General features: G+C 36.1%; 1 protein-coding gene across 9 annotated transcripts in view; it reads right to left on the minus strand.

The window, feature by feature from the left end:
* The window catches only part of CNTN4 (contactin 4), a 979,069-nt gene that overhangs the window by 718,083 nt on the left and 235,022 nt on the right, over positions 1–25,964 (minus strand). For all 9 annotated transcript variants that reach the window (XM_074404876.1, XM_074404882.1, XM_074404881.1 and 6 more), the window contains one exon: positions 19,209–19,264. The gene's annotated coding sequence lies outside the window, so the exon portion shown is untranslated. The remainder of the gene's footprint in view (positions 1–19,208; positions 19,265–25,964) is intronic.

Raw genomic sequence — 25,964 nt, forward strand, 5'->3', positions numbered from 1 at the left:
GGGAATAAAAAATAATTTCTACAGAACTCCAAAACAGCAGTTCATTATATATAACCAATAAATTGACATTAATAACACTGTTTTAGCTTCATGATGAAAAATGACTATGCACTTCAGTACCGAATTGTGTTGCCATTATTTACCATTAATTCTCACTTATACACGCTAATAGGGAAAGCAATGGTGTGGGGAATGTGAAATAGTAGATCATCTAAAATCATTTTTAATTGGTTCTGGAAAGCATGTCCTCCTTATTTTTCCCTCAGCAAGTTTACACTATTAATTGTTCAGTTTTGATTACAATTAAAACTTATTCCAGTCACCCAAGAGCATTCTAGGTACCAGAGGTAAGTCAAGAGAATTATTTTGCTATAGCTTAATCCTAAAGATATTAAGTACTTCAGGAAACGAAAAGAAAAGAATATTTGCTGAGTGCTTCATATGCCAGGCACTGGATAAGTACATTTAAATATGTTGTCATTTCATCCATATTATCCAGAAAGGTAGGTGTTACTGTCTGCATGTTGTAATTGCAAAAACTGAGGCTCGAAATGGAAAGCTTATCCAAGGTCACAAACTACCAAAACATTACTCAAATTGTTAAGTGGACTGTGACATCCATCTTGAATAGAAACGTTGTATCCTTTTTGTCAAGTATCCTAAAGATAAGGCTAAAAGAAATTGTTATAAATCAAAAGAAATGATTTTGCTGCAGTTGACTTTCCCTCACCCACACTAAGTAAAACTTTGCATAGGGGTAAATAGATGTTCCCAATCCTCTGACAATGTTACGTAGGTTTATAAAACCAAGCAATAGCTGGGTGCGGTGGCTCAAGCCTGTAATCCCAGCACTTTGGGAGGCCGAGGCGGGTGGATCACGAGGTCGAGAGATTGAGACCATCCTGGTCAACATGGTGAAACCCTGTCTCTACTAAAAATACAAAAAACTAGCTGGGCATGGTGGCGCGTGCCTGTAATCCCAGCTACTTAGGAGGCTGAGGCAGGAGAATTGCCTGAGCCCAGGAGGTGGAGGTTGCGGTGAGCCGAGATCACGCCATTGCACTCCAGCCTGGGTAACAAGAGCGAAACTCCGTCTCAAAAAAAAAAAAAACAAAAAACAAAAAACAAAAAACAGTAAGTGTAGATTCGTATATTTTATTACATAAAAGACAGTAGCTAGAGTTATTTTAAAAACCTCTCAGTGAGCCAGACGCGGTGGCTCACACCTGTAATAACAGCACTTTGGGAGGCTGAAGTGGGCGGATCATTAGGTCAAGAGATCTAGACCATCCTGGCCAACATGGTGAAACCCCATCTCTACTAATAATACCAAAAAATTAGTTGGGTGTGGTGATGAGTGCCGGTAGTCTCAGCTATTTGGGAGACTGAGGCAGGAGAATCACTTGAACCTGGGAGGCAGAGGTTGCAGTGAGCCGAGATCATGCCACTGTACCCCAGCCTGGCAACAGAGTGAGATTCAGTCTCAAAACAAAACACCTCTATGTGAAAATGATGTATTCTGTAGAGTATTATTTTGGAAATTCATTGAATATCCCAGTATTTAAATTTATAGGCATTAAAGCATGATACCAAATACACACAGGACTAAGAAGATGATAGCAATTTATAGCAGTTAATCAAAGCTAAATTACGTATTGCAGGATCATATAATTGGAATTGGACACTATTTATTTTTGCATTGAGAAAGGACACAGACTGCTGACTGGAAAGGTCCTCAATAAATCTAAATTTTATTCTCATCATTCCCCTTTAGCCCAAGTTACTCATCTTGTTGCTGAAAATATACTCTCAGCTGTCAAAATTTTAGTATCAATCAACAATCCCTCTGCAGACTGGATTTTGCTTTGCAAAAGCTTCGCTGGAAAACAGATAAATCTGTGTTTCTGTGTATGTTTATGTTTACAATACCTACTGGAGCTGAAAACTAGACAGCAATAGTGAATTAAGCTACATATGCAATAATTTTCAGTCAAGTGAACAAAACTGCATAGAATCAACATAATAAATATGAGTCCCTTAAGATCATATAACAGAATCAACAGAATTTAGCTTTTAATTCCAACACTGTCACAAACTATATTGTCCTTAGCAACCAACCCATCTAAACTGAAGTTCATTTTGTTCAAGTCTCAAATTAGAAGGTAGACTATTATCTTCTATTCTGAAAAGTACAGTGATTATGGATATAAAAACAGTATCTTAACATCACTGCTACTTAGCATATGGTCTGTGGGTCACCAGCATCAGAATTACTAGGTCGTGGTTAGAAATGCAAAATCTCAGGTACCATACAGGCTTCCTAGGGCAGAATCTGCATTTGTAACAAGATTCCTAAGTGATCTGTAAGGACCTGAAGTTTGAGAAGTACTGGTCTAGTTATCAAGTTGTAATCATAAACAATACCATACCATCTAATCTGTATAAATCTTATTGTCTTGACAGTCTTGGAATTTCTAGTAAAAATATGCTAGCCCACATATAACATGGAATACCATGCAGCCACAAAAAAGGATGAGTTCATGTCCTTTGCAGGGACATGAAGCTGGAAAACATCATTCTCAGCAAACTAACCCAAGGACAGAAAACCAAACACCACATGTTCTCACTCATAAGTGTATGTTGAACCATGAAAACACATGGACACAGGGAGGGGAACATCACACACTGGGGTCTGCTGGGGGTAGGGGGCCATGGGAGGGATAGCAGGGGTGGGGAAATTGGGGAGGGATTAGGAGAAATATCCAATGTAGGTGATGGGGGGATCGAGGCAGCAAACCACCATGGCATGTGTATACCTATGTATCAATCCTGCAAGATCTGCACATGTACCCCAGAACTTAAAGTAAAATTTTAAAAAATGTGCTAGTCTTTAGCAGTATCCAAATGTTTCAAAAAATTTGTTCTACTTAGTTAAGGAGGTAGATATTACAAAAAAGATCAAAGCCAAAGACAGTATCTATTCCTTTATCCCCACTTTTTAAGTTGTAAAGCACTTTGCCTTTAATAAGTTCCTGACCAGAGTTGGAAAAAGACAGCAACTGTGTCAGAGGTGTTTGAACAAGAGCAACTCCATCTTGAGTAGGGCCTGGGTAAAATAAGGCTGAAGTCTATTAGGCTGCATTCCCAGGAGGTTAGGCATCCTTAGTCAAAGGATGAGATAGGAGGTTGGAACAAGATAACAGGTCATAAATGCTTTGCTGATAAAACAGGTTGCAGTAAAGAAGCTGGCTGAAATCCAACAAAACCAATATAGTGAAGAGACCTCTGGTTATCCTCACTGCTCATTATACACTAATTACAATGCATCATCATGCTAAAAGTCACTCCTCCCAGCACCATGACAGTTTACAGATACCATGGCAAGATCAAGAAGTTATCCTATATGGTCTAAAGCGGAACCCTCATTTCCAGTAATTACCTATTCCTTTACTGAAAACTCGTGAATAATCTACCCCTTGTTTAAAATAAATCAAGAAATAACCATAAAAATGGGCAACCAGATACCATGCCGTTGCTCTGTTTATGGAGTAGCCATTATTTTATTACTTTCTTAATAAAATTGTTTTCACTTTATGGACTCTCCTTGAATTCTTTCTTACATTAGATCCAAGAATTCTCTTAGGGTCTGGATTGGGACCCCTTTCCAGTAGCAACTGCTCTCCCCACAAATAGCTAGAAATAATGTAAGCAACAGGAAATGGAAACTCGGATACTTGTATTGGATTTTCTTTGATACAGGATTATCAGTCAGGAAAAACTGAGTGAATCAGGTAAATAGCACCCAGGCAACTGCTGAGGGGAGGTCTACAAGGCAGGAAGGAAGTGGCTTCCTGCTGTTAACTGTTATAAACTAACCAGGGATAAACCCTGCCCCTGCTACAATTTGAATTAGATCATAATTGAGCATTGACGGCAATTTTCTGAATGTATTTTAAAAATCTCTGGGTTGTCTACCAAGAATATAACTTCTTCTCTTAGAAGGAGGTCCTGTTTTTTCCTTGTACCAAAAACTGTTTGGAGCAGGAAATTTTTCTCATTGTGTAATTTCTGATTAGGATACAGAGACCTAGTCCAGTGGGCCATGTTAGTCCTGAGCTGGGATGGCCAGTGTCAACTGAGTACATACTAAAGTAGAAAGAAGAAACTGCAAAGATAAAAGAAAATACCTTCAGGGGTTGGAGGAGGGTGTAGGAGAGAGTTAGGGAAGAAGACAGAATGCTAAGTGCCCTCAGGGTCCTTGAAATAGGTCCCAGAAATATAGAAAGGGTAATCTTTGCTCCTGACCTGAACATAGTAATTCACAGCTGTAAATTCTGTAAGATTCCTTGTAACCTTCCAGTAAACTAAATTCTTGTTTGGATTAAGTTAAGAAGGTTTCTATTTCTGACAACTGAGATTTCTTAGCCAAGACATTGATCAAATGTGTGCAATGACCGCATATTTATGCCCCATATTTTTATACAGACCAAAAGTTCCTAGAGATCAACATTATAATTTTAGCTCATTGATTGAATTGCTAGGTGATCTTGAGTAAAATATCTGTAATTCTTTACATTTCTGCATTCCTGTCTTTACACAGAAACAAAATTCTATCACAATGCTTTGACACAGGTCAGAAGTTAGGAGAAATGCTGAAGCTACTTGAGAAATAGGCATTCTATGCATAATTCAAGGATGTTACTAAGCAGATGCTAGCTTGGGGGCATTCACAGCAGCTCTGGCAACTTTAAATAGCTAATACAGCTTTTGAGGATGCCTAGCTACTGACACAGCAGGGCTTATCCACTGGGAGGCTATGACTCACTTATTCTCCCAACTTCTGGATGTAATCTGACACAATGTATCCCCAAGACACTTCCTGCTGCTAATGCTCCTATTTCTGTCTTGGAGCCTTTTAATTTGTATTTTCCTCAAATGGTTTATGTCTGCTTGTCAAGTGGGATTCTCACCTCACTTGGAATTCCTGGCTCTTTAATAAGGAAGAGTAGGTGGCAGGGAGAGCTGGCATGCTACAGAGACCCCTGTAAGCAATCAACAGCTTCTTTACAGCCAAGTGTGATTTTTTTTTTCCCTGCAACACCAGTTGAAAGTACTACAGCACAACTGTCTCCTGCTAATATCAGATCCTCATACACAAAGTCCCTATTAGTACTTCACTACTACGAGTTGCTCTGACATCCCTGTGGTGGGTGCATTTCTTGAAACCTAGTTGTGTAACTCCTTGCACTTAAGGTTCAAAATACTGAGTTTTTGTTCAACTGTAGCAATATGAGAAATTTTTTGATTATGAATTCTGACCCTGGAGTCAAGATAGAAATGAATGGGAATCCTAACTCTGCCACAGATTTACACTGAAATATTGGGAAGCTTATGTAACCACTTTGAACTTCAGGTTCTTTAATCAGTAAGTTGAAGAGATGTTAAGAGATGTTGGAACTCACCTTAGGTTACATTATAAGAAAATATGTTTATAAGGATTAGGAAAGTGCCTAATATGTTCTATGTGCTCTAAATATATCAGCTGTCAAAATTATAATTAAGTGAGGATTCCTTTATGGTTTTTGCCTTTATTAATCTTATTTTAATTGATAATTCATAACTATAAATTTATGAGTAAATGTGTAAAATGTGGTATTTTGATGTATGTAAAAATCAAAAATGATTAAACCCAGCTAATTAACATATCCATCACTTCACCTATATTTTGTGATGAGAGATTTGAAATTCATCCTTAGGTTAAAATATACATTATTATTGATTATAGTCACCTTGCTATGCAATAAATCTCAAAACCTATTCCTCTTGGCTATACATGTAACTCTGTACCTTTTGACCAACAACTCCCCATTCCCTCCCCCTCTCAACCCCCAACCTCAGTAACCATCATTTTACTACTTCTATTAGTTCAACTTTTTTAGATTTCATATACAGTAGTGCCCTCTTATCCATGGTTTGCATTCTGGAGTTTGTTACCACAGTCAACCACATTCCAAAAATATCAAATGGAAAATTCCAGAAATAAAGATTTCATAAATTTTAAATTCTGCACCATTCCAAGTAGTGTGAAGAAATCACACTCTGTCCTACTCCAGAGGAATGTATACCCCTCAGATAAGGGGGATAGGTGAGATCATACATATTTGCTTTCTGCTTTCCAAGCATCAGAGCTTTGTTCTCTGTTTCATTCTAATACAACTAAACATCATCCACTTCTTTAGTGCGAGTAAGGTCACCCTTGTCCCATCTTTGAGGAATTAAACAAACAAACAAAAAAACTGTGGAAAGCAACATTCTCTCCAACTACATGCTGAACATTAAGACTTTTGTTTGGTGTGAATATATTCCACTTTTAATCAAACATTTCTGAGCCTAAGTTTCCTACACTGTAAAATGAGATTTGGTCCAGACGTTATCTGGGGTAGATTTTACTTAGGGTGTCCTATGAATTTACTCTTTCTAGTTTGACTATTAAATCATCTCACATTCATGGCAGAAGTTGTATGATAATTATACAATAAACAAAACTTGAGCTTCAGCAGTCAATATGGTTGAAGTAAACTCAATAATAGGAACTTTTGTAAACATGCCATCACTAAAACAAGGAACCAGTACATGTACAGAAATAAAGGTATATATGTTGGGCCATTTTCATTGCCAACTATATCATGTGTTGGGGGCTGCATTAATCAGAGTTATTTGGGCTATGTAGAGTAAGCCACGAATGTAGTAAATGGCTTCAAACATTGAAGTTTTTTTTCTCTCTCTCTTACTCATGCATAATCTGGTGCTGTTTGCCTGCTTTGCTCCTCATTTTCCTTTGTTACATTTACCTTGCTTAAATTTTTGTTGATTAGTAAGACATTTAGACGGTTCCTGAATAAATTCAATTTATATGCATCAATTAAATATTGACTGAGAGTGATTTATTTCTCGCTATTTCATGAACAAAAAATTAAGGAAGACACATTACAAGGTATTTAGACCCTCTGAATAACAGCTTTAGAAGTACATGGAAAAAAGAATCACTCCTAGAATTCTACTCTATTTTTTTCCTTATTTAAACATACTTATTATGTCTTTATCTTATACTAGTACATAGCACTTTACAGCAATTGCCTGCCTCTTTTGTTCAGAATTATTAGCATTAGGACAAATCTGTCCTTGTGTACTTTTGATGCTCCTTTTATTTCACTGCCATCAACCACTTGGTGAAAGTTTTTATTTTCCTGCTATTTTTTCCCCTGAGGAGTACAGATGAGGTTAAGAAGATTATTCAGCAGCTGTGTCCAATCACCTGCTCTCCTAATCCTTGGTTTTCATGCACTTAAAGAACACTGCTGGGGATACTTTAGGTTCTGTCATTACCAACATGGCTAATCCTGCTATTCCCTAAGACTTGGCATCTACCTACTTTGAAAACAGCTCTGATTACAGCTCTCCTTTAAAAATCTCACTCTCCTAGCAAGGGTCTAGTTAGATTTCATCTTATCTCTAATCTTCTATTTCACAGGTGGATGAAAAGGTAAAACAACCGCAATGACTTCTCTAAGACACATTCAGTCCTTAACCTTTGAGACAAGTGCCTGTCTCATTTCAAAACAGATCTTAATGGGAAGGGTGGATTGCTCTAAGTCTATGCCCTGTCCATCACAGGCTCAGAAAGATGTTAACATCATCCTGTTGCATGATATTTCATCTTGTTCATATAAAGTTGACTACTGTGTACCTTAGATTTCAGGGCACCAATCCTTAGGTTTAAGCTTCTCCAATTTCTCTAGCTTGTTTCTGGTTGTTTCAACATTCTCAGTATATTATATAGGTCCATCAGCACTCTGAGATTTTAGTCCACTTGGCATTGGTATGTCTCCACTGGGTAAGATTATCTAAGTTTGTGTGTTTGCCAAATCAGAGCCATGCTAATATTCTGCAGATAGTCTATCATTCCCTACAAGCTTGGATCTTCAATACATTTTCTCTACAGTGTTCAAATAGATTATTTTTACATTTTCCTTAAAATTTTCATGGATAAAACATGAACAGACAGCAATTCACTGACAACCTGGGTAATATCTGTTAGTATACGTTTGACTGTGATGCTCAAATCATGGAGTCTGTGGTTCTGTGACAATTTTTAAAGAGGATACGCCAAATGGAATTACACTGTGTTCTTCTGGGTGATTTATGAAATTTACGGTCCTTCATTTCACATGCAATTAGAAGGGTTATTCTGTACTAAATGTTCTAAAGACTGTTTTGCAATTTTGACAAGCTACTATAAGTCTCAGTTTAAACAAGAAAAGGTTAAAAATGCACCCTAATTTCTTTTTCTGTATGTAAAAGGCAGTAGTGCAGGCTGACTTCAGAAGGTCATTTGAAAAAAAAAAAATGTCAACGAGCACTTTGTTAGTATTACCTCTTGAGACTCTTAAAATGGCAAACATAATTGCATTCATTTCTAGGTATAATAAGATATGACGGTTCTTTATATACAGGTACATATAAAACATTGCAAACCAATCCAGTTAGGGTAAAACACTGATTGCAATAATATAAATGTAAAAAGATTTCGGCTGGAAATAAAGAATCAAATATTACAGTCCTGGGGACAAAGTTGTATCTTTCTTGAAAACTTGTCAGATTTAAACTTGCTTAACTTGGAGAAAAGAATGCATTTATCTAAGGCATAGAGTTCCAACTTCTTATTTTACAGATGGGGAAGCTTGAGCCCAAGAAAGTTTAATGATTTGTCTAACATGACACAATTGATTAATATCAAAATGGAAAGAAGACAAGAGACCTGGTATTAATTCTTGTTTTTCTTCCTATTAGTTCATATTGAGATATGAGTCATAGGGTTAGAAAAGCATTGTGGATAATGTAACGTGAATAATTTTTTCATAGGCTAGAAAGCTGATGTTACAAAGTTCCAGTTTGGAAAACATGATGAACCCAGCTAATATAGATCAATGGCCACCTAAAACACAGAAAAATGAATAGAATACAATCTAAAGAATTTTTTTTTAAGTCTATCAAGTTTAAGGAAAGAAAAGGGAATGCTGAAGGTGTTATAAAGGAACAGAGGAACCGAAGACTCTGCAATAAGTTTCAGTTAATGCGTTGGTGGTTGAGGGACAGGCTGGTTCTTGCTATAAGGACTGAGAGCTGATGGGCCAGGGTATCCAGGAGACATAGTCTTCCAAACACAGGGAGATCTATCTAAAATCCCTGTATAAAACACAGATTCCCTAAATCCATGAAAAAATAAAAAATTAAAAAGCTAGTTAAATGATGCAAAATGACCTGAACAAGGAGCGAGGACTTCTGTTGTCTTTGGACTCAGTATGACCCCTGTAAGAAATTAAAACCTCATGCCTGGGCCAAGCCTAAGTATATGATCTAAATAACACTACTTATAAAATGCAAGAAGTGAATTCAAAAAATGATGTGTCATCTTTTATATCCTAAAGCAGGCGTCCCCAAACGTTTTACACAGGGGGCCAGTTCACTGTCCCTCAGACTGTTGGAGGGCCGCCACATACTGTGCTCCTCTCACTGACCACCAATGAAAGAGGTGCCCCTTCCTGAAGTGCGGCGAGGGGCCGGATAAATGCCCTCAGGGGGCCGCATGCAGCCCGCGGGCCCAGCCATAGTTTGGCGACACCTGTCCTAAAGACTCAATACAAGCAAAAGCAGAACCACTCTTGGAGAATGCTGTCACCACACAGAGTCTACAGCATTCCCCCAAAAAGAAATACTTAACTAAGATGGACTCACAATATAAAATTACAAACTATGTGGGGAAAAAACTACCATGAAAAAATTCAGTTTGCACAGTTTAAAAGAAAGATACAGTATAAGCACTAAAAAAATAAAAGATTAGCGACTATGAGTAGAAATTGAGTATATAAAATAACTACAAATAAAAAGGAACTGAATCCATGATAAAGCAAGAAAACATGATTAAAAAAAAAAAAAAAAAGATAAAAGAAGGCCGGGCGTGGTGGCTCAAGACTGTAATCCCAGCACTTTGGGAGGCCGAGGCAGGTGGATCACGAGGTCAAGAGATCGATACCATCCTGGTCAACATGGTGAAACCCCATCTCTACTAAAAATACAAAAAATTAGCTGGGCATGGTGGTGCGTGCCTATAATCCCAGCTACTGAGGAGGCTGAGGCAGGAGAATTGCCTGAACCCAGGAGGCTGAGGTTGCGGTGAGCCGAGATCGCACCATTGCACCGCAGCCTGGGTAACAAGAGCGAAACTCTGTCTCAAAAAAAAAAAAAAAAAAAAGATAAAGCTTCTAAAAATTAAAAACAGAAATTGAAAATTTAAAAAACACTGATCATTTGGTGCTTTTCATAAATTACATTTCTCCTTCCTTTTCAGGTGCAGATTGTATTTCCTTATAGTCTTTGGAGTCATCCATTGGATTCTTTTGCTAGTGCAATGTTAGGAAAAATGACCTGTTAACTCTGGGAGGAAGCTTTCTGAGCCAGATCATGATTCCACAGGTTCTCTTTATTCTGTCTTTGCATTCCCAGATGTTGCCTCCACAACACAGGGCTCCTCTGTTAACTTTCACTGGGAATGTTGGATGAGAGAGAAATAAGCTTTTCTTGTTTTAATCCATGACACTTTGGGCTGTTTGCTAATACAGCATGAACTAGCCATCCCAATGATAAAAGAGTTAAGTAGCAGAATAGACATGGATCAATAATAAATTTAAAAACTGAAGGAATCCAGAGGAATTTTCTTATAATACAAAATGAAGATGAAAAAAAGTGAAAGGTAGCTAGGAATTATGGATAGAAGAAATAAACGGTCCAAAATATGTTTAAGAATGCAGAAAAGGGAGTACAAAAATTATCTTAGAAATGCCAATATTCACATAAATAATAATTTTCCACAACTGAAAAAAAGTGGATCCTGAGATTGAAAAACAGAATAGCATAAGAAAAAAACTAAACATAAATGCATACTTGGAAATATAATAGTGAAACTGCAGCACTCCAAATGTAAGAAATGTCTTTAAAATGAATAGAAAAGAAGACACATCACATACATAAGAGTATCAATTTGACTTACATCAGATTTCATTATCTGTAGTAATAAAGGATAGAAAACACTTGAACAATATCTTTATGATATTAAGGGGAAAATATCATAAACTAAGAATTCCAATCCTAGCCTAACAGTATTCAAAAATAACAGCAAAAGAATAATACTTAGTGGTACACAAATATTAGAGAGCTTACCATTAAGAGAAGCTACTAAAAGTTTAATAGGTGCCTTGAGGAAAAGGAAGTAACACTCAAAGGAAGTAGAATGCTGGAAACAATGAGAAATAAACTGGTCAACATATAAGAAAGTCTACGTAAGTTAAGCCTTGACTGTATTAAATATAATATTAATTACTAAGAGGAAGAAAATGTTGAACTAAAATAATATGCAAAGATGAACAACTTGGAACTTTGGGTTAAACAATTTGAGTTAAAGAATTTTAGGTTTTATTTGGGAACACTGTTAAATTTGACTTTGCTAAGGTTAAAATTTGGCAGAGCACACAAAAAATGAAAACAGTGAAAAATCCAAAATAATAGTAAGAAATAATGGAATTAAGAAAATCAGTTAATGTAGTAGAAGGTAGAGAAACATTTACAAACAAAAAACCTGACACAAAATAAGGTGATGGAAAGAATGTTAAAAAATTTCAGGAACCAAAATAAGTGCAAAAAAAAAATCAACTTATTTAGTAAAAAAGAAGGGGGAAAATTCACACTGAAAAAATTTCAGCTACATCCTGCTGAAAGGAGATACACCTAAAATTAAACCTAAGGTTGAAAACAAATTAGAAAGGAAATCTCAGGCAAATTTAATTTAAATAAAGTAATATTATGTCAACAAGCATTATCAGGAATAAAAAGAGGATCATGCCAGTAATACAAAGAGGATGATACCATAACGCTTGAAAGATTAATTCATCAAAATTAATAGAAACTCAGAGCATATTCATGGTAAGTAGCCTATCAGATGGTCATACAATAATTAGCTGTGGTGCAGAACTATAAACTCTGCTTCTCGATGCTCACATTTTCTTCCTTTGCAGTACTTAGCACAATATGTATTTTCTCTACTTGTATATTATCAGTCCCCCTATTAGACAGCAAACTAAAAATTCCAAGGGTTATCCATATATTATTTGCCACCATATCATCTGGTCTTAATAAATGTTCTGGCATGTACTCAGCTTTCCAAAAATACTTGTTGGGAGAACAAATGACACCCATGCTCCTGATATTCTGGCCATTCAATATAGCATAATCTCTTTCATCAACCATAAGGAAAACCATAAAAGATCACTTGGATCAAATGGAGCTAGTCATATACATATGTTTAAATAATTTACATGAAAAATTTCTGCTTACCAATACAGCTTATAAACTATTTTACAGAATAATACAAAAATTATCCCTTATATTTCCAGGTTATAATTTTCATTTCAGTTTCTGAAAACAAAGACAAAGGTTTTTAAAAAAGAATCTCTAAAATATTACTGTAAGGAAAAAAATATATAAATAATAAAACAATGGACAATTGAATCACACATTTTCAGGCAGTAGCTTATTTTCTTATTGGCAGGAGCTTAAATTTTATTCAGAATCACATGCATGGAACATTTTAATATAAGGCCACAGGGATATATTCTCTTAGCTCTAACATCTCACAGTATGTTAATACTGTTCTCTCAGCACAGGTAATGTTACCTCTGCTCGGGAAGACTCTGTCAACTACCAAGAGAAACACAGAAAGAATAAAAATCATGTTTCTCTGTCAAATATCTCCTTGTTACATCTAAATCCCTCAGGGGCTGATTAAATTCATTAAGTGCTAACAGAAATTGTAGCCATTCTTTTCTTTCTGGCTAAGATGCCAGGAAGAGAAAAGCCAACCCTGGGTCAGTTGAACTGCCAAAAATCGAATGTGCTAGCCTAGTATTAACAACCAAATAATACTAATTATAAAAGTATCAATTATGAAGGGTCTATTTCCTAGCTGGCACCACAGTAGGTTCATAACATTTATTTTTCCTAAGCTAACAAAGGGCTAATTAGTACCCTTATTTTACATGTTGAGAAATCTGAGAGAGGTAGTCAGTGAAAAATTTAGAATACAAACTCATTCTTGTCTTACCCCCATTATTCAGAATCTTAGTATGAAACCATGAATCCTGACTTTTAAAAATTTGACCTGGGCTGGGAACAGTGGCTTAAGCCTGTAATCCCAGTACTTTGGGAAGCCAAGGCAGGTCGATCACAAGGTCAGGAGTTTCAGACCAGCACGGCCAACACAGTAAAACCCTATCTCTAATAAAAACACAAAAATTAGCTGGGCATAATGACAGGTGCCTATAATTCCAGCTACTTGGGAGGCAGAGGTAGGAGAATCACTTGAATCCAGCAGGCAGAAGTTGCAGTGAGCCAAGATCGCACCACTGCACTGCAGCCTGGGGGACAGAGCTAGACCCGTCTCAAAAAACATTTTGACCTGGCCTTTGGCCTTGGCAGTCAGGTTGGACAGGACTCTCAGGAGGGCAATGTGCATGGATTTGAATGACAATGCTTATTTTGTTATATCACTCATATAGTTCGGATGTTTGTCCACTCCAAACGTCATGTTGAAATTTGACCCCCAGTATTGGAGGTGAGGCCTAGTGGAGATGTTTGGGCCATGGGGGAAGATCGTTCATGAATGACTTGGTGCCTTTCCATGGGTAATGAGTAAATTCTTGCTGTATTAGTTCATGCAAAAGCTTTTTGTTTAAAAGAGATTGGCGCCTCCCTTCTCTCTTTTGCTCCCTCTCTGATAGTGTGGCATACCTGCTCCCCCTTTGCCGTCTGGAAACTTCCTGAGGTTGTCACCACAAACAGATGCTTGTGTCATGCTTCTTGTACAGCCTACAAAACCATAGCCAAATAAACCTTTTCCTTATAAATAACCCAGCCTCGGGTATTCCTTTATAGCAATGCAAAAAAGACCGAGACAGTCACCATAGCTGTATTACCGGAGGAGGATCTTGATTATGAATTGTCCAGGTTCTTGGCTTTTTGAATAAAGAATTGAACAAAACACACAAACAAAACAACAAAAGAATGAAGCAATGAAAGCACAGATTTATTAAAATAAAAGTATATTCCACATAATGGGAATGATCTTGAGCAAGTGACTCAAGAACACTGGTTATGGAATTTTCTGGGGTTTCCATACCCTCTAGAGGTTTCTCACTGGTTACTTCGTTACACTCTATGTAAATGAAGGAGCTACACAATAACTAGTCCGATTGGTTGCAGAGAGTGACCAATCACAGGCTGAAGCAAAGTTAGACAGTTACTCCCTATGCAAACGTCTGATTGGTTGCAGGAGGGGGCCAATTAGAGGCTGAAGTAAAATTACAAAGTTGCACATGGAAACTGGACGACTAGTGTGCTTGGTTGTGGGAGTGGACCAATAAGGTACTTTTCATTTTTCATTGGCAATGCAGTTGAAGGGGATTAACCTCTGATCCTTTTGTTAATTGGGTGTGGGAAGGTGGGGGTTTTCCTTTTGATTCAGTTCTAGGAAGTCAGTTCAAATTGGCCTTAGGTTTACCCTGCCTCCAGACCCTATTCTCCTGCCGCAGCTGAAGATGAAACTTTGTCTTCCTAAAACATATTTCCTAATCTATTGATTTATTGAGATTTAATTCACGTATTATAAAATTCACCATTTACTTCACAATTCAGTGGTTTTTAGTATATTCACAAGGGTTTGCATCCATCACTACTCTCTAATTCCAAAACATTTTCATCACCTCCAAAAAGAAATCCTGTGACCATTAGCCATCAGTCACTCCCCATGTGCAGCTCCCCTTAGTTTCTGGAAACCTACTAATACACTTTCTATCTCTATAGTTTTGCCTATTCTGGGTATTTCTTATATATGTGTATTAGTCCATTCTCATGCTACTAAAAAAGAAATATCCAAGACTGGGCAATTTATAAAGGAAAGAGGTTTAACTGAGTCACACTTTAGCGTGGCTGGGGAGACCTCAGGAAACTTAAAATCATGGTTGAAGGGGAAGCAAACATGTCCTTCTTTGCATGATACCATGAAGAATAATGAGAGTGACCTGGGGAGAAAGACCCTTATAAAACCATCAGATCTCTTGATAACTCACTATCACAAGAACAGTGCCTCCACGATTCATTTACCTCCCACCAGGACCCTCCCACGATAGGTGGGGATCATGGGAACTAAAAGATGAGATTTGAGTAGGTACACAGCCAAACCGTATCAACATGGAATCATGTAATATATGATCTTTGGTGTCAGACTTCTTTTATTTATAGCATTTTCAAGGTGTATCCCAGTTGTTGCATGTATCACTACTTCATTCTCCTAGTATATTTTAATTGCTAATAATGTAGCCTAACCAAAAAGGAAAATTATTTATACCAATGCAGAACAAGAAGAATGTAACTATCTTCTTCTGTTTTCCTTACGTTTTGTAGGTTAAACTAAATTTTCTGGTATTAATGAACTAACACGATGCAAGCCTATAAAAATATCCCAGTCTCCACTAAAGATGGGTAAAAAGAAGAAAACAAAAAGAGGGTAAAAGAGGTTAGGTTATCTGTTAACATATTAGATGGAGGAATTCAAGTACAGAGCTTTGAAAATAAAGCCAAAATTATTTTCACTTAGTTGACGGATATGTAACAAGAACAACTAACTAACCCATTCAACCACTGAAAGTTCTTTGTTCAGACATTTAGAAGCAAAGCTAAGCTTCCACGTTATATCAATCCATGTATCTTTGGATAGCTAAGGATATTCAACTCAAGTGCCTACTGGGGCTAGATAAATAGCAAATGGCATGATGTGATGAACTGGAGAGGGCATGGGAAGGCTGCTTCTGTTCAGTTAAGCCCTCTTTGTTCTCTGGAAATGCACATTTAAGATAGAAAGTTATTATGATTTCTTTTAAGAGAACTTAAATCATTTTATGTAAAATCTGTCAATTTTTAAGTGCTGGCAACAAGTTAAACTTTATTCTTCTTTTTGAAATTACTATGTTAAAAAGAGCAAATATGTAAACCAAAGTAACTATTCTGGGGATATTTTGTCTCACAGACAACAACTTCTATAATCTGTAGTAGAAAAAGAAAGGACAAGGCAGCACCAGAGGGTCCCTGGGACCTCTTTGAGTAGAGCCCAACGAGTATCATCAAAATGTGAGGGAACCTACCTCCCGCCTTTCAGTCCATTTCTGCAAAGAGTCAACAACTTAAATTTTAAGACAGAAGGATTAGAATAGGGAAGATGTCATTTAATCTTTCATTCTTTCCATGGATAGTTATGGAAGACATCCTTTGTTTATGTACTGCTAGGTTCTTGAACTGTCAGATTCTTAGAATACCATGAAGAACAAAAAGGTGCAATCCCTGGTTTTCAAATGTCCACAGTGGGAGGCTAAGATAATTAAGCTAGCAATTACAGGACAGTGTGATTATCATAGTGTTTACACTGATGTTGGCACAAGAGGGAAATCTAACCCTAATAGGCATTTGAGTTCAGTGTCTTCAGCTACACAAAGATATATAAATGGATAGAATAAAAGAAACCAGGGAAGTCTTCCTAAAAGAAATGAAATTTCAGGTGGAATAAAGAGAGTTGATCAAAGAGGAACGAAAGGGAATATTCCAAGAAGAAGGAACAATAAGTAAAAGCAAGGGAAAATACAGCACATCTAAACAATTCAAAGAATTTCAGGTTGGCAGAATCTATTTGAGAAAGTGGGGTAGGGGAAAGAAACAAACGTAGCAAGGTTAAGCAAGGGCCAAAGAACACAGAACTTTCTAAAGCCAAGTTTAAAGCCTGAGAATTAACCCAAGGAAAACAGGGAACAATAAAAGATATATTGGTGGTTGTGGGAATCCAATTAGACTCAGGAAGTGATTTAGGAAGATCACTTCTACTTCACTGTGTGGGATGGATTGTAGGTAGATGAAGGAAGTGAAAACAGAAAAGAAGTTAATGGCAAGCTAGAGGACACTCAGAATATCTTGGAATAACATTGCCACCTTGAGAAGGCCTATTCCTGCTGGAGGAGAGGGACCTCATGGAGTAGCTTGCACTGACCTGTGAGCTGTGCTGAGATCCAGAAGCATACACAGTCAATATCACAGAGTCGGTTCTTGATAAGGAGACCCAAGCGGCTGATCCCATAGACTCATAGGAAATAATAAACGGTTACTGTTTTTAGCCACTGAGTTTTGGGGTGGTTGTTATAGAACAATAGCTAACTGGTTAAAAAATACCTTACTCAAGTTTTGCTCATGAAAAAGAACTAAGGAATCAAGTGAAATAAATTTCTTAATATATGTATATATATATCATTTAAATATATACATTTATATTTACATGTAATATATATAATATATAATTATATAATATATATGTATATATACATATATACATATATACATATATATACATATGCGTATATATACACATATATGTGTGTATATATATATATGGGTGACAGAGCAAGACTTTCAAGACTGTCATAAATATATGTGTGTGTGTATATATACAGTATATGTGTGTGTATGTATACACACACACACACACACACACACACACACACACACGTATATTTATGACAAAGTCTTTAAAGTCTTGCTCTGTCACCCAGGCTACAGTGCAGTGGTGCAGTAACAGCTCGCTGCAGCCTTGACCACCCAGGCCCAAGTTATCCTCTCACTTTAGCCTGCCCAGTAGTTAGACTACAGGCATGTACCATCATTTATGGCTAAATTTTTCTATTTTTCATAGAGACATGGTCTCACTGTTGTCAAGCTTACTATTTTTTTTTAATTGAGGGTGTTAAAAATCTTAGAATCAGAATCATACACTAATATTTTACTCAATGTTATCAAACCCTCTACTGAATAACTGAATATTTAATTTTTACCTTGCTTGGGAGAAAAGTTGGCTATCAAGACGTAATTATTATATTATTAAAACAAACAGTATTTCATGTATACCAATGCAATGAGGCCTTCCGCTACCTCATGTTATGATTTTTTTCTCATAAACAACTTATTCACAGTAATTAGCTTTAATGTCACTAGACTCCATTTTAAGGAATAGATGCTGTTACAAGTGAGTTAAATGTCCCCAAATGATATGTGGAAACTCTAATCTCCAAAATCTGTGAATGTGACTTTATTTTTAAAAAGGATCTTTACAGATAAAAATCAGGTTAAGATATGGTCATACTGGATTAGCATGGGCCCTAATTCAATGACCATTGTCTTCCTAAGAAGAGGGCTATTTGGATACACACAGGGAAGATGGGCTCAGGAAGACAGAGGTAGAGATTTGAGTGATGCATATAAAAGCCAAGAAAAAACAAAAATTGCCAGCAACCACCAGAAGCTAGAAGCAGCATAGTAAGATTCCTCTCCTTGAGAGCCTTCAGAGACCCTGTTCCTGCTAACAGTTTCATTTCAAATTTGAAGATTCCAGAACTGTGAAAGAATAAATTTCCATTGTTTTAAGCCACTCAGTTACTTTATTAGATCAGCATCAGGAAACTAAAACCTAACTATTTTACTATTTTAGATCTCTCTTTATATTTTATTAAGAAAAAAAAAATCACAAACATTGTAGACTGTGAGTTTCATTTCTCATGTTTTATCCCTTCAAAAGCTTCAACTGAATATTTATAGGACCTGAATATTTATAGGACTTTGTTAATTTAATATTCATGTTGATTTGACTGCTACAACATCCTCTCCTATAAAACCATTTGGCAAGAATACAACAACCTTTACTTTATTCCCAATACAGTTTCTGTAATTACAAATTCTAAAATTTTTGAATTACCAAATTAATATGAGCTACAGGAAACCTACCTTGAGTATCTTCTCCAGAGAAAAATAGAAATAGTCTCCATTTCTTAGTTTCAGGCTTTAATTTATGTAACTTCACTACCTTCATAATTTCAACATTCATAAAAACATCACAAACAATCTCATGCCATCAATCTGTAAGGGAAGGTTTTCAGTGTTTCCATAGAAACTAAGGATGCTAATCAAGGTGAACTACACATAAGGAAAATCTTCCCTTGTGGGAAGCTTACCTTTTAGGGTAGCTCTTGAAGCCACATGCTCTGGAGTTACTCTATGTCAATGATTCCTAGAATAAAAAGAGAAAAATACACAGATAAATACATTTTTTCAAGTATAGATATGTTTATATGTAGCTGTGCTTAATTGTTGTCTTCCCCTTCTAAAACTAGATTAGATTGGATTAGAAGAAATTAAAAATTAAGTAAATTTGGTGTGGACTTCCAGCTTAATAGACTTTTGTAGATTAGGATCCAGGATCCATTCTCTGTCTTGCCTCCCATGAGCTGAGTGACTTTTGACAAGGTCACCACCATCACCACTCTTTCCCTTGTTAGTATGATGGCTTCAGGAGCCTATGATGTTTTATGGCATTCAGATTCAATAAAAGAGACAATTTCTTAAAAGCGTACATTAAAAGCAATTTCAAATAAAAACGGAGCAGTAAACAGATGTCTTATCATTTTTGTTAGGTATGTGAATACATAAAATGAGGGTTCCAAACAGAAACAAACACTCTTAACATAAATTGTATATTCTCTTAAAGCTACCAACTTAAACTGTGAAATAATTTTTGCTTCAGAATATTTTTTCCTGAAGAACCAACTTTATTTTCCCTAGGTATATATATACAACACACTTAATTTTATCTAGAATAAAGGTATATATATTTATAGTTTCATGTTTATTCATATGGGTATCCTCTAACCAAGTTTCCGCTATAGATCACTTCTGTGTAAAACTGTCTTGTAATTCTAGTGAGTGAAAATATAATTTTCTGTTGATATATAATATAGACTAGCTAATCAGAAATATCTTTAATCATACAATTCTACTCTGGCTTATTCTTAAATATAACATAATTGGTTATAATAAAAATGTTATATTTTCTTGATTAGCCACAAATATATCTTCTTTTCCTAAGTGTATGCCTTCTGTGGTTGAATTGTAAAATAATTCATCTCTGTATTAAATGCCTAACTACCTTTACTCTCAGGATAATATCAATAACAACCAGAAGGCAAAGACTAAACCGGTATTCTTCATATTGTTAATATATTTCAAAATATAAAATTATCCCTGACCTTTCTCATATACCCCCAAAACATAAATAAAATTCCATAAATGATGAAACATCTAAGAAAATGTTTCCCATGGATTATGAAAAATTACACACATTCACATTAACTCTGAATTACAAATACCATCATCATCTGTTTGATTTTAATGTGGTCAGTTACCAGCTGTATAAACATGAGCTGGCTATAGAATTTTAGTATGTATCTAAACACCTATCTTTCTTACATTAAAGACAGCAACTGATGTGAAACTAAAGCTCTATTTATAGCCATTGGCACCATTTCCAACTCCAGTCTACCTATCAACAACAATTAAAATGGTAGTAATACTACAGACATTGGTCAAAATTTTTGCTTTTTTTTTTTAAAGTATTACTAACATTTTGTCATATATATATTTTTCGTCTTCACAGAAAGAAGGTGGAGATTAAATTTACCCTATCCAGTGGAATAATACTGGAAATGCAAACTGAAGTTATAATTTTATTCATTTAAATAATTATGTTCCTTTTATTTGAGAGCGTAAGCTCTAGGATAAATTTTGTGGGATGTGATATTCGTTCAACTATTGTCTAATCATGTGGTCTTGTGCAATTCTTTAAATGAGATAATCTTCAATTCTACTTCTAAAGTGGGGATAATAATAGTATTCATCCTCAAAGAATTATTTCAATCCTCAAATTGATAATTAAGTTACACGATGCAGGCTAGGTATTCAGTCTAGCCACTAGATATAATACCTATTAGTAGTAGTAACACTGGCAAGAGACTCTCATGCATCACGGATAGTCTCATGAATGGTGACTGTACACACAAAAAAACAGTATCAGCACCTTAAGAAAACATATGCTCCCAAATAGTTGCTCATTATAGAAAACATTATTAAATTCACCCCTTTGATTTTTGTAATTGCTTCCAGAGGGAATCCTGGCCAAAAGAACTTATCTGTGCAGTGAGCTAACGTATCATGAATGCATTTATCAGGTTAGTTAGCTACCATGGAGCAGAGCAATGCCAAAGAGAATAGAAAGCAGTATGGAAAGGTTAGAAAAATAAGGAGGAGTATATGGGAATGAACCCAAGAAGGCCTCTCAAACAGTATCTCCTTTGTAAAGAAGGCATCCCACCTGTTGCTTCTGAAAAGACTAGCCCTACTTTCTAGTTCAACCTAATAGGCTACAGCTATTGAACTATCAATAAACATTTGACCCATATTAAGTCTACAAGATTCTCTTAGAGATTTTGAATTGCAACACTTGAGAATTTGATGGATGTAAAGTTGGAATTATTGTTAAAGAAGCCAGTCTTGAGAGAACCAGAAAAATAAGACTTTCAGAGAAAACTAGAGTTAAGATTACATACACCCTTACTCCTGATCCACATGAGAAATGAAGAATTGAAAAGAGGGTAAAAGGTAGAGGGGCAGCCACATTTCCTGACTTCCTAAGTCAAGTCCCCATGAGGTTAGGTTTAACCTAGTTGTTTGTGCTTAGATGGCTATCATTTTGCCTGGAATATGTTTTCAAAAACCCTTATTATATTAGTTAGTTTAAGTTTCTGAATATCACAACTGAGTAGCTACTGGCTAAGAAATTATAAGCCCACATAAGCTAAGTTGTCTGTGAATAATACAAAGTCCCAGCTGTGTACCTGTGTAAATGAGGGAGACAAATATGTGAGCAATTAATAGAAATAAGTTAAAAACCATCCTGCTATGCTAACAACCTACACATTTGCAAGGACATTTCCATATATAAAAATTCCTGGCTCACGAATATGAATCATAATCAACAGTCCTTTTGCTATCATAGACAAATAGCTTTTATATTGACAGTAATTTTTTTTTTATTCAGGAAGTATTTATTAGGAGAAAAGAAACAGACCAAGGTTTCTGACCTCGTGCGGTTTGCTGTCAAAATAAAACCACTACTCTGCCACATCCCCCACCCAAACAAACAACAAACATCATCAAAATATATGTAAAATAATAAGAGATTATTTTTGAAATAATCCTCTTAAGAAAGCCATAACCTTTCAGGACCATAATGGATCTTGTGCTCCAGATACCTTCAGTACATGTTTTTAGCATAACACTCATCACAAAATATTTATCACGATTCTACTCACCCCAACACACACATAGCTTCTACTGTGGAAAACTATGTACCTGTGTTGTCTTATTTTTCAGTTTGGAGGTGTCGAAGCTAGTATAACCTGGTCTAAAACAGGTGCTCCCTAAATGTATACTCAATGAGTAAATGCATCCAACTTACAATCTAAGTTATTATAAACTAAGGGTTATGCCAAAATAAGTTCCACTTCCATAGTGTATTTTCATAATGGATCTTAAAAGGAAATATATAATGATGCCTCAGCTGATGTTGAAAAGTTGCTGATTTTATAAGCAGGAATTTATTCATACCTCATTGGAAAAATGTTGAGTATCTACTTTTTCCCCTAACAAGAATGTGGCTATAGTTAAAACTTTCCATTTCAGACTAGCCAGCAAGAACAGAGATGAATCAAGTAGACAGTTAGGCAATTTCATACCTTGAAAGAAGGTTAAAAAAAAAAAAACCCACAGGATTTTTTCTTGGCCACTTTTGCACTGCCTTACATGGAAAAGAAACTATCTATTGCACTTGATAGGCTAATAGTCTCTCCCAGGAGGTGAACACAAGGAAAGGCCTTTCATTTTGCCCACCTTCTTTAAGCTCAGCTTCCTTTTGCATAAAATGAACCTAATAATTGTATTCACACCTTTGGCTGTTGTTGTGAGCGGAAACCTCACAACATGAGAAGAGTGCCCATGAGAAGAGTGCCCAGTTCATGATATGCAGAAAATAAATGTTAGCTATCATTTTTAAATCATAGAAAATTCAATAAACTTTCCATGTTCACATTCATAACTTGTATCTGCTATCCTAAATTTTGTTTTTTATTATAAATCTCTCACACACACACACACAAATCACATGTGAGAATAGGCAGGAATACAGGATCAAGTGAATAAACAGACAAATCTCCCTCTGCCCAGAAAAATTGGGTTCAATCTTTGAAGAAATCAGCTGTTGTCAACATAAATGCACTTGCAATTTTACAACAAAGGAATCAGAAATCCATGAATGACTGCAGAGCTTCTTAGCTAACAGCAAATAGGAAGATGCAGCAGCTGGCAAGGCCTATGTCAGAAAGGATGATTTTACCCTAGGAAACAAACTGTCCTGATCTAGACCCTTTCTGAATACCTCAAAGCCAAAAGGTGTGTCAGTTACTTATTAAGAACAAAACAACCCTTCCCAAACGACAGCTTAGAGTATGAAGATAATTCTAATGAACATGTTCAAAACTCAGATGCAGCATCTCTAAAGCTTTCAGTTCTCGCAGACATAGCATGCAATATTAGGAGGGACCAAAAAGTGGTCTCTTTTCTTTGTCCATTAGAGTCAGACCTGGATTTGCCTAACAATAAATGTGTATATGGTTACCATTGATTACAAGCCTCCTATAATTGAGCTTAGTCACTCTGCACATTATGCCTTTAAATTATCAGTGGATAAAATACAGGTTCCAAAGTGATATTTGAGTCAAAGTTTTACCACTTATTTGCTGCATGAACTCAAGCACGTTATATAACTTCTTAGAGTCTGTTTTTATCATTCGTAAAACAGGACCCAAATTATCTATCTCAAAAAGTTCTTCTCATAATAAAATGGGCCTAGTGCCTTAGCTTACACCTGTAATTCCAGCACTTTGCGAGGCCAAGGGAGGTAGACCACTTGAGGTCAGAAGTTCAAGACCAGCCTGGCCTACACGGTGAAACCCCATCCCGGGCACTCCATCCTAGGCAGCAGAATGAGATTCCATCTCAAAATAATAAATAATAATAAAAATAATTTTTAAAAAATAGTAATAAAAGAAACCCCATCCCGGGCACTCCATCCTGGGCAGCAGAATGAGACTCCATCTCAAAATAATAAATAAATAATAAAAATAATAAAAATAAAAATAATAAAAGATAAAATGATACAAAAACAATCCAGTCTGTAGCAGGTGTTGAATTAATGATACATGTTATTAACATTACTGGAACATCAAAGGATAGCATCAAATGAGAGTTACCATTTTGCAACTGTCCATATTCTAAAAGGCCATTGTATTTAATTGGCTTTTCCTTATAGCTCTCCTATTTTGCTTAACTTATTGATGGCATTTTCCATCACAGAATCAGCAGGTATTTCTCATGGGTGTCTACTTCCTTTGCAGGTAGTTAAAACTCAACCTGAACTTTCTGTGAGAGGTAAAGGTCATGTAGACATTAAATTATCCATGTTTATTTTCAGAATTTCCATCAGCTTTGCTTGATATAACTTAGTATTAACATTAGGGTTATTAAACTAATTCTAAGCAAGATAATACATTTAAATGCATTTTTCAATGGGAATTGGGATGCATTTCTAATCGTGCTGTCTAGCTGCAAGCAAACAAATGGTTATTTGATTCCTTTATCATTTCACAACGAATAATATCAACCATCAAGATCACAAATGGGTTTCCCACCACAGTCAAAAGAAACAAAATACAAGATGATACATAACAGGCTTTAGAGTTATTAAGTGATAATCACATCCTTGGGACTTTGATTGGGCACATTAAGTAGCACCACTAGAATATGATTATCTCTTGATAACAAGGGTCCCTACAGCTCTCACCAAGTGAGAAAAAAGTTATTACTGTAGGGAAAATGTGTATTTATTTCACTGAAACATAAAGCTGACAATTTAAGCGAATGAACAGTGGTTCTCCTTGAGATGACAGTACTACACAGTGTAGGAGGTTTCCTATCAAGGTGACACAGGCACCATCACCTTGAAAAATCTGGCTTGAAGAGCTTTATTCTGGAAGACTAATTTCTGAAGACTTGACTACAAGATAAACAGGTCCGGAAGGCGCTTAAGAGCCTAGGGATCTATGACTCTATTTAAGACAGGGAAGGGATTGAGAACAGCAATGGGAATGGCTTATGCTGCTCATCAGTTTTAAGGCCAGAGAGTTGAGATTCTGAGCTTCACAAGTTGTCCTGATGTAACATAATTAGGACAGCTCATTGGAGAGGATAGAGACAGATGCTCGAGTCTACAGGATGTCCCGGGGCGAACAACCAGCGACATCAACATAGGAAAGTGCAGGACATGGATTAGAATTTGGAGAATGGGAGAATAAAACAGGGATGAGCCTTTGACACTGCTCTCAAGGATAGGAAAAAGAGCTTTACTTGAGGATTTTAATCAGCAAAAAAACTCTTCTCACCTAGTATTACTCAGAAAAGTGATATTTTCTGATCTCCCTAACCCAGAATAGACAGAAGTTACTCTTCTTAAGTCCCTGTTTCTAATCAACAAATGAGTGAATAAAAAGTCTTCTCAGAGTTACTGGGGAAATTAAAGAAAAAACTGAGTTGAAAGCATTCTGTAAACATAAAAGACTCTTTATCTGTCAGATATTAATATTACCATTATTTGGAGACATTACTTACATAAACCTTAAAATGAGACAAGAATACATCTCAAACATTCTGCCAGTGATGTGATTTGACTTTATTTGTAAAAGATAATGCTAGTCCAGAGAACACATTAAAAACCATCATACTGTAATATTACTGGAGCTGTAGTTAGCATTGTAGCACATAAG

This window comes from Saimiri boliviensis, chromosome 8 (assembly GCF_048565385.1).
Source record: "Saimiri boliviensis isolate mSaiBol1 chromosome 8, mSaiBol1.pri, whole genome shotgun sequence".
Taxonomy (NCBI): Eukaryota; Metazoa; Chordata; class Mammalia; order Primates; family Cebidae; genus Saimiri; species Saimiri boliviensis.